The 10,173-nt window shown below is 46.0% G+C and overlaps 1 protein-coding gene across 12 annotated transcripts in view; it reads right to left on the bottom strand.

Moving 5' to 3' along the window:
• Positions 1-10,173, bottom strand: part of LOC109923573 (gastrula zinc finger protein XlCGF7.1-like) — a 243,819-nt gene that overhangs the window by 185,526 nt on the left and 48,120 nt on the right. Inside the window, exons 1-3 of one of the 12 annotated variants that reach the window (XM_048619193.1) lie at positions 6,392-6,430; positions 6,080-6,169; positions 794-943 (exon numbers count right to left, since the gene is read on the bottom strand). The exons of 4 other annotated variants lie outside the window; for them this stretch is intronic. The gene's annotated coding sequence lies outside the window, so the exon portion shown is untranslated. Of the gene's footprint in view, positions 1-787; positions 944-6,079; positions 6,170-6,391; positions 6,950-7,504; positions 7,774-7,983; positions 8,183-10,173 lie in introns of those variants that run through there. 7 more of the 12 variants (XM_048619192.1, XM_048619196.1, XM_048619194.1 and 4 more) reach the window with 7 other exon arrangements.

The raw sequence follows: 10,173 nt of genomic DNA on the forward strand, positions 1-10,173 counted from the left end.
TGGAGGGGGATGTGTGAAACAAACTTGGATGTCCTTGTACACAAGTTGCTGAAAGTAAGCATGCAGGTGCAGCAGGAGATGAAGAAGGCAAATGGTATGTTGGCCTTCATAGCGAGAGGATTTGAGTATAGGATAAGGGATGTCTTGCTGAAATTGTCCAGGGTCTTGGTGAGGCCACATCTGGAGTATTGTGTGCAGTTTTGGAAATACTTACCTGATGGAGGATTTTCTGCCTGTGAAGACTGTATAACAAAAAGTTTACCAGACTGATTGCTGCCATGGCACGACTGATATACAAGGACAGAATGGATTGGTTAGAATGAAATTCACTGGCGTTTAGAGGAAGGATCTCAAAGGAAATAATAAAATTTTAACATGACTACAAAAGGTAAATGCAGCAAGGATGCTGTCAATGACTGGGGAGTACAGAACTAGGGGGTCACAGTTTATGGATACGGGGTAGGCCGTTTAGGACTGAAATGAGGGAATATTTCTTCAATCAGACACGGCTAAGCCTGTGGAATTCACTGCCACAGAAAGTAGTTAAGGCGAAAACATTGAATGTTTCCAAGAAGAATGTAGATGTAGTTCTGTGGGCTAAAGAGATCAAAGGGAATGGGTCTAAAGTGTGAACAGGCTACTGACTAGAATGATCAGCCATGAACATAGAGTAATGGAGCAAGATCAAATACCGTAAAGACCAACTCCTGTTCCTATTTTCTATGTTCTGTTTTCTGTTCTGTTAAAGGTGGGATATTAAAACAAAATGATTGTAACTAATACATACCAGTACCTGATCACCACTGGATGAAAATCCTATTAACTCCTTGCCAAACAGCAATCTGGGAGTAGCTTCACCACATGGACTGCAGCAGTTCAAGGAGGTCAAGGAGAGCAGAGCGATTTTGGAAGGTTCTGGACTGGCCGCTGTCACTCTCGTTTTCTATCCAGTTATCAAATTAAGAAAAGCGACATAGTATGTCAGAAATAAGACAATGCTTAAGGAAGTTTGCTGAAACTGTTTACATTCACTGCTAACTTAGAAATTAGATGTTCTACTGGTCTGTGAACAACTCATTATCCACGGATTGCACAAAGGCTAGGCATCCATTGATTGAAACTATTTAAGCGAACTGACAATTTACTTTTTTTATGTTTAATATATCCCTTGTCTGTGTCTGTCAGTCAATCTATGAAGAATTTCAGATCAGCCACAATCTTATTGAATGGTGGAACAGGCTCAAGTGGCCAATTGGATTACTTCTGTTCCTTTGATATATGGTCTTCCAGTAGCCTGCAGAAACAGCCGTAACCAGTTAAACAGCCTGAGTGAGAGTATTCCAATGAACTGACTGTGAAGAGAGCTTTAAAACTTACTGTGAAATAAAATCTCACCACATACAGTTGAGACGAACTCTATGGATTATCTGTCCATTGGATTAGAATTTATCAGATTATCCAGCCAGGATAGACTTAGATCCCTACACTATGGAGATCCTGTGGAAATATCAGGACAGTGACAGCGACAGCAATACAGTTGCCCACCCAGCGGTGCAGTCACACCAGGGATGGCCCATTCCCCTGCTCCATGTGCAGGAAAGATTCAGTCAAACATCCAGCTACTGAGACACCTGTAACCCCCAACTGTAAACTTACAGGAGTTGGATTTTGTGGGATTGCTGCTTTTTAAATCACATCCAGCTTCATCTCCCCTTCATATTTGCACTTTACCAGAGTAACCCTTCCTACCGGGAGTAATTAAACTAAAAAGCAGATCCCCAGATGGAGACATTGGGGCAGATTGGGGACAGAGTAGGGGTGAAGGGAAGAGGGTGCTTGGGATCCGGGGGTGGGGCTACACACGGCACTGCCATTCACTGTTACATCACCGAGCTAACTGCGCCTGTGCACGCCCCGTCCCGCTGAACCAAGATGGCAGCCATTGGCCGGGGCCAGTTTTTAGGAAGAAGCCCAAGGCTCCCTGCGGCCTCAGTCGCGGCACCTGAAAACCCACGCTGGAGACTTGAGACATAAACCGAGCGATCATGAAACCTTGTTACTGGAGTATTGCGACAAGCAATTCCCTAACCGCCTGTGATGTGACAGACGAACATGTCTTTCCAGCCATCACTGGCAGTGCGCATGCTCTGGGACCCCGCCTGCCTGAAAACAAAAGCTGGAAATAACAGCAGGTCAGGCAGCATCCATGGAGAGAAAGCAAGCTAACTTTTCCAGTCTAGATAACTTTTCATCAGAGCGGATGTGAATTGTGGAGGTGGAGTGCTGGGGGAAAATGGGTGCTGATAGAGCAGATTAAGTGATTGGAATTTGAGAATGGCTGAACAATGGTGCATCTAAATGCCAAACTTGAAAGAACAGACTGATTAATTTGTTGTCATGTGTACCTCAGTACAGTAAAAAGCTTTGTTTGCAGCACATCATAGTAATCAAGGATATGCAGATGATAGGGTGTTTAAAAAAAACCTGAACAGTTTAAGAAAGGTTACACTGCACTGGATGCGCGCTAGGCAAGATCAGCATTATTTGAAGTTAGAGAGTCTATTCATCTGTCTAATAATGGCAGGGAAGAAGCTGTTCTTGAACCTGCTGGTGCCTGTTCAAGCTTCTGTATCTTCTGCCTGATGGAAGAGGTTGTAGGATAGTAATACAGTCCCAGTGGAGTTGGGGGGAGTGGAGAGAGGACATGGTGACAGAGAATACAACCAGTAAAACTACAAGAAAAGAAAGGAGTGGCAGTGGGTTCACAATCTGAAGGTGTTGAACTCAATATGTTAGCTAGAAAGTTGTAAAGTGCTTATTTGGAAGATGAAATGTTGTTGCATCGCTTTGCCCATGATTAGCTGGAGCACTGCAACATGCCGAGGACAGACAAGTGCACATGTGAGCAGGATGATGTGTTAAAATGACCAGCTATGGGAACGTTGCTTGCACACAGGCCGGAGGTGTTCTGCAAAGTGGTAACCCAGTCTGCGTTTGATTTCTCCAATCTAGAGTAGGCACTGTAGACAATGGAGACACTTCCCTTCCTTTCCTTGACCTCTTGTCTCCATTTCAGGGAATAAACTGCCATCCACTACAAAGCATCTAATTACCGTAGCTACCTGCACTGCAGGTCTTCACAGCCCACATCCTGCAAGGATTCCATCCCATTTTCTCAGTTCCTTCACCTACGTCATATATGTTTATATGATGCAACCTTCCAAATCAGCACTGTTGACCTGGCTTCCTCCTTCCATAACTGCAGTTTCCCACCCACTGTGGTTGACAGGGCCCTCAGCCACATCTGATCTATCACTCGGGCTTCAGCCCTTGCCCCTTCCAATCACTCGACAGCATGATCAGGTTCCCCTTGTCCTCACTTGCCATCCCACCAGACTCCGCGTTCAAACAATCATTCTCCACCATTTCAGACAGCTCCAGCAGAATGCCAACACCAAACACATCTTCCCCTCGCTCCCCCATCTGCATCGCACAGGGACTGTTCCCTCCGGGACTCCCTAGTCCATTCCTCAAACACCAACAGCACTCTCCTTCCCACGTAACTGCAGAAGCTGCAACACCTGCCCCTTCACCTCCTCCCTGTTCACCATCCAAGGGCCTGAACAGTCTTTCCAGGTGAAGCATTTCACCTGCACCTCCTCCAATCTGGTCTATTGCATTTGTTGCACTTTTAATGTGGCCTACTCTACATGAGAGAATCCAAATGTTGACTGGTTGACCACTTTGCAGAAAACCACAAGTCCGTACGCAAGCACGAACCCGACCCTCCCGTAGCTGGTCATTTTAACACAGCATCCTGCTCACATACCTACTTGTCTGTCCCTTGCATACTGCAATGCTCCAGCGAATCACAGTGCAAACTGGAGGAACATATCATCTTCAGACTAGGCACTTCATAACCATCTGGGCTCTATTGAGTTCAACACCTTTAGATTGTGAACCACTCCCATTCCTTCCCTTTCTTTTAGCTACATTGTTACGTTCTCTGTCACCATATCCTCTTACCCCTGCCTACTTCAGTGGGACTCTTCTTTTCAGTCTGACAGTTAGACACACCATTGTTTTGCTGTTCTCACATTCCGATCACTTAATCTGCTCTATCAACACCCCTTCTCCCTTAGCACTCTACCAACCCCTCACAATGGCATAAATGCTGCCCCCTCCACACATCAGCACTGAGGAGTCATCTAGACTCAAAACATTAGCTTGCTCTCTCTCCATGGATGCCACCTGACCCACTGTGATTTCTAGCATTTTTTTGTCTTCAGAACAGATACTCAAGAGATACTCAACAGATACTCACTCATTATAGCATGGAATCTCTGAGTGGTCTGAGGTGGTTTGTGCCCAGAGTCACAGATACCCAGGAGCAAGTACCAGACGACAATCTAATTGAGGGGATCAGGGGTGACTTTTACATAGAATAACAGATACTCCAGACGGAGTTAAGGGACTAGAATAGGAGGGGATCAGAAGTGATTTATCTGTAGAATGCCAGATCTTAGGAGTGCGATACAGACTGGAATCTAATTGAGGGGTTTGGGATAATTTATCTACAGAGTCACAGATACATAGGAGTGAGTTATAGATTGGAATCTAATCAAGATGTTCAGGGTGGTCTTTATTAAGAATCACATGAGCGAGTTACAGACTAGAAACTAATCAAAGGGTTTGGGATGGCTTTTATATAGAACAGATACCCAGTAGTGAGTTGCAGACTGGAATCTAATTGAGGGGTTCAGTGTGGTTTCTGCAGAGTCACATACACTACAATGCATTATAGTTTGGAATCTTATTGAGATGTTTGGTCGGTGGGTCGGTGGGTTGGGGGGGGGGGGGGAGGTGGGTGCTGTTGGTGGTGGGTAGTTTGATCACAGAAAAACAGATACACCTGAGTGAGTTAGAGACTGGAATCTAATCGAAGGATTTGGGTCATTTAAAAATTGGGGGCAAATTTGAGAGGTATAAATTTGGGGAGCATAAGGGGCAAAAATGGAAGGAAGTGGCAGCACAATACATGGGCTATGTGTAAATTGGGAATGGGCAGCAATATGGGGTGGAGCAATATTTGGGGGAGGGTCAATAATGTGGAGGGCAGGTAAGTGCCAAATCTGAGAGAACATTTGGGGAGGTGCAAAACTTGGGGGCACAGTTAAAGTCCAACACCAGCACCTCCACTTCATGAAAAATACTTGTTTGGTTGGGGGTGGGGCTGCAAATTAAGGGGGACACAATTATGGGTCTTGGGCATAATTGGGGTGGATGCAACATTTGTGGAGGTGCATAATTTCCATGGGCATACTTTGGGAAGGCCCGCAAACCCTGAGGGGCGTATGCAGGGGCAATAAATACGGGGCAGGGTCAGGAGAGTTGCATATTAAGGTGGGGGATGCAAATGGGGGAGTGCAATATCTTGGCAATAAACATCTGCGATGCAATTTTGGCAGGGGCACAAAACTTGGGGGTGTACAAAATCTTTGGGAGATGTGGGTCTCAGCAAAGTGGTGGGTGTTATATAATTGTGGGCAGGTGAAGAGGTGGTGTGGTGCAAAATGAGGCAGTGTATAATGGGGGGGGCAATATTGTAGGGGCTGCAAATGGGAAGAATATTGGAGTGTAAAACTGGTGGGATAGACACAAGATTGGGGACACAAAACTGGGGGTATGAACAATCAGGGAGTAAAATTTGGGAGAGTGCACATTCTGGCTTTGTGAGAGGAATATTTGGGTGGGAGGGGCACAATGGGGTGTCCATTTTGGGGGCGAATTCAAATCATGGGGATGTACAAAATTTGAGAGAGGGCGTAATATTGGGAGACTACAAAATTTGATAGGGTAACAAAACTTGGGGGGAGGACTGCATAATTTTGGAGGTGTATAATTTGTCGACGGGCTGCGGGGATTTGCAGAGACAGGGGAATAAAAGGAGGGAAAAAAATTAAGGTGGGAAAGGACAGGTACAAAGGCAGAGGGAGAGCGAGAGCGGGAAAAGGGAAAACGGAAAACAAGGCCAGGGAGAGACGAACAGGAGTTAAGGAGACTCGGACGGGATACTCACTATTCCGGTGGGGTCCCGGTTCTCTCGAGGGCTTCTCACACTCCCTCTTTCGTACGAGGTATACATCCTGCCACTGGAGTTTGTTTCAGCCTGGCTCGTTCAGGAATTTGGGAGAGTGGGGGCGGGGGGTGGTGGTGGTGGGTGTGTGGTTGGAGTGGTAAAGGTTACAGGACCAAAACAGGTATTAAGACTCCCTGTACGCGCGCGCGGACACACACACACACACACACACACACTCTCTCTCTCTCTCTCTCTCTCTCTCTCTCTCTCTCTCTCTCTCTCTCTCTCTCTCTCTCTCTCTCTGATACTCACCCCCTGCACCGTCCACATGGCAAAAGGAACTATGGCTGCCAGGACCTACTTTAAATACCTTCAGGCCTGTCACTCAAAGGCCCCTCTCCGCCCAAACCCCAACTCATCCAGTCAGCTCCCAGTTCTCTATACCTACAGCACACCTCCCCCAGGTATGGGGTCCACCAAGAGACAGTTTCACGAGATTAGAGGGGAGAGGGAGAAGCTGTGAGAGAAAGCAACAGTTTAGTCCTGACTGTCTGTCCATCCCTCTCCTCCCCCACCCCCTCACTTCAAACACAGTGGCCCCAGACTTAAAATCCACACAGAGACAAAGCTGCGGTTTCAAACCAGCAGCAACCATAACGTAGGGTCAAGACGACAACGGAACACAGTCTTCTGCAGCTAATGGACACAAACTTATTCGACCAGGGAACACAGGATTTTCACACAGATTAACACAAGGTGTAAATGGGACTGAAAAGAACAAGTCAAAAAGTTTACTTTAAATAAGTTTGATAATTCCAGAAGTGAATCAGTCTGTTTTACAACGAATGGTCTTACACAGATCTATTGTGGAAAGTAACGAGTTTATTGTATAAATAAACTTGAGTTTCTTATCCCACTATTCCCTCCCCGGCGGTCCCTTTAACCTAGCTGCAGTTCATTAGCTTTAGCAGAAACAGACACCAGTGGACATGGTTCAATCATCGATTAAGAAATAAGTAAAAAAAAAATCAAACAGGTCTGGCACAGCTCCATAGCAGGTGGGACTTGAAACCAGATCTTCGGTTGAGACGGATGATGTGGAGGTGCCGGTGTTGGACTGGGGTGAACAAGGTCAAAAATCAAACGGCAACAGGTTAATTTGAAGACACAAGCTTTCGGAGTCTCACTCCTTCTGCATATGTCAGTGAGAGAGTTGGCATCAGACAGAATTTATAAGCAAAAGACCAAAGGGTATTAGAACTGATGCAAATGTGTTGAACAAACCCAAGATAGCTATTAAATCTTTAATCAGTTAGAAAGGATTAATATGCAAATTCAAGAATTTCTTTCAAGTCACTGCCCCGAGATAACTAAAGGTTTTACCAGTTCTCTCAGTATACCAGAGGTGACATCCCGGGTCAGACAATGAATTGAATTGAATAATTTATTGTCACGTGTATTCAATGTAAAAATGCAGTAAAAGTGTGTAGCTTCGCTGTATATACATGGCGCCATTCAGATTAACTTAGAAAAAGATTTTAAGAAATAACTTAAAAGACGCAGAGCTTTCCAGCTCTCGCTGTGCTTCCGCCTGCGTCCCAGGCCCGCCGGCCCACTCTCGATCCGCTGTCGCTGCAGGACACAACTTGCATGTTCAGCTCCTGCCATTGTGGTTCTTGGTCACAATCCGGCTCCTTACGTAGATAGTTAAAAGGGGAGGTGGGGGAATACAGATAACAAGGTGTAAAGCTGGATGAACACAGCAGGCCAAGCAGGAAGGCTGACGTTTCGGGCCTAGACCCTTCTTCAGAAATAGAATTACTACGGGGGGGGGGAAGGAAGGACAAAGCAAGAAAGAGGAAAAGAACTGGCGAGTGGACTGAAATCCAAAAGGCGCGACTTACCCAGCCACTATCTTGCCGGAACCTCATTTTAGGTGGAAGGCCTTGTTCAGAATCCGGCTGTGTATCTACTTGGAGTCAGGTTGGTTTTATTCCCGAAGGAGAAATTTATGAAAAGCCACATTGACTGTCTACAAATTGTATGCTTTTTGAACAAAATAGAATTTGTTTGCAATTACAAATCTGCAAATGCAAATTCACCCAATAGATTTCATGTGTGTGCGCACGCGCATGTGGGAGTGTGTGTGTGTGTGTGTGTGAGAGAGAGAGTGTGTATGGTGTGGTGGAATCATCTATAGTTGAGGCCGTCCTCATAAGTACCGAACTTGGATGTCAGCCTCTGCTTGGCGACTCTGTTGTTGTCCCCACTGGGAGAGAACGTCGCTGTCTGGCTCAGAGATAGTAAGAACTGCAAATGCTAGAGTCAGAGATAACAATGTGAAGCTGGAGGAACACAGCAGGCAAGGCAGCATCAGAGATTTCTGAGGAAGGGTCCCGACCGGAAACGTCAACTTTCCTGCTCCTGATATGCTGCCTGATGATCGTTGTAAGGTGTCCATTCATCCATTGCCACAGCGTCCGCATGGATTCGCCGATATACCATGCCTGCAGCATCTGAGATAGACAGTGTTGGCCGAGTCACATGAGTATCTACCGTGCATGGTGTTCCCACGTGTGATGGTAGTATCCATGTCGATGATCTGACATGTCTTACAGGGGTTGCCATGACAGGGTTATATGCTGTTGTGGTTGATATTGTCCTAAAATGCATTGACTGACCTGGGATGTCACCTCTGGTGTACTAAGGGAACTGGTAAAACCTTTAGTTATCTCGGGGCAGTGACTTGAAAGAAATTCTTGAATTTGCATATTAATCCTTTCTAACTGATTTAATAGCTATCTTGGGTTTGTTCAACGCATTCGCTCAGTTCTACGACCCTTTGGTCTTTTGCTTACGCTCTCTCACACACGGAGTCTGATGCCAACCCTCTCACTGACACCTGAAGAAAGAGTGAGACTCCGAAAACTTGTGCCTTCAACTTAACCTGTTGGACTATAACCTGGTGTCGTGTGATTTTTTTTTTTGGCTGAGAGGGAGGGACACTATACAGATTGCAGGACACATTGAGAGAGCAGTGAGCAAAACACATCGAACCTTGAACTTCATAAATCGAGATATCGACGGAAAAATCAGGGAAAAAGATGCTGACCTTTTCAAAAAGCTCTCATTAGGACAGAACTAGAGTCTAGTTCCAGTATCATGATTCAAGTGTATGAATTTTTGACAGGTTTCGGTCAGATACAGAAATAAATACCTAGTTTCCGTTCTGCGATGGTTTATTTACCAGCAAGGGGTGGGGCTGGAGGGTCGAGCTTGGGCAGCTGATCTTCCAACCGGAGAGGGCGAGGGGCGGGGCGCTCAGCCCGATCAATCCGAAAGTGGGCAAGGCGGAACGTCCAATCTATCGGAGTGAAAAGGGGGCGCGGTAGTTCTCCAACCAATCGGTGAGAGAGAAGGCGGTTCTGGAACTGTGGCTAGTGCGTGCACAGTAGGCGTGCTGGGGTCAGAGCAGTGTGTCCTGGGCTGTAGGGGAGAAGGAATTGGTTTCGTTCCATATCGTCAAATCCAATCAGATGTCACAGCAAGATTTAACAGCTTCACTCCATTCACCAGCACCTCAGTGTCATCGCCTTTCATTGTGCAAGGTAAAAGGTTTGTCAATGCTGTCTGTGGGAGAATATTTCCGAGATCAGTGTCACTGGAAAAGCTCCGAGAGATTCAAAATCGGGTGCATAGCAGCGCCGAAGGATGTTTCTGGGTACCACTGTTGGGGAAGGAGAGACTGGACCTTCCTTGGGGGAGCAGCGCAGATTGACCGTAACGATGCTTGGACTCGAGGATTATATTATGAGCAGCGGTTGCAGAAATCAGTCTCAGATTTCATAATGACCCAAAGAAGTAATTCAGCTTTTTTCATTAATGCCAACTTTCTGTACAGAAATACTGTCTAATTCGCCTGCACCCTCCCCAAAGCCCTGCCATACTATTTCCCTTAAATGGATGTCTAATTTTCTTTGTTATGGCATTGATTCTCTTTGTTTCCACTCGTAAAGAGAGAGGACTGTGTACTACCATTTTTTCTGGGGGGGAGAAAGGACCTTTATTCCCCCTGCAACTGTTGTTGCTGAAAC

Source organism: Rhincodon typus, chromosome 42, assembly GCF_021869965.1.
Source record: "Rhincodon typus isolate 14 chromosome 42, sRhiTyp1.1, whole genome shotgun sequence".
Classification (NCBI taxonomy): Eukaryota; Metazoa; Chordata; class Chondrichthyes; order Orectolobiformes; family Rhincodontidae; genus Rhincodon; species Rhincodon typus.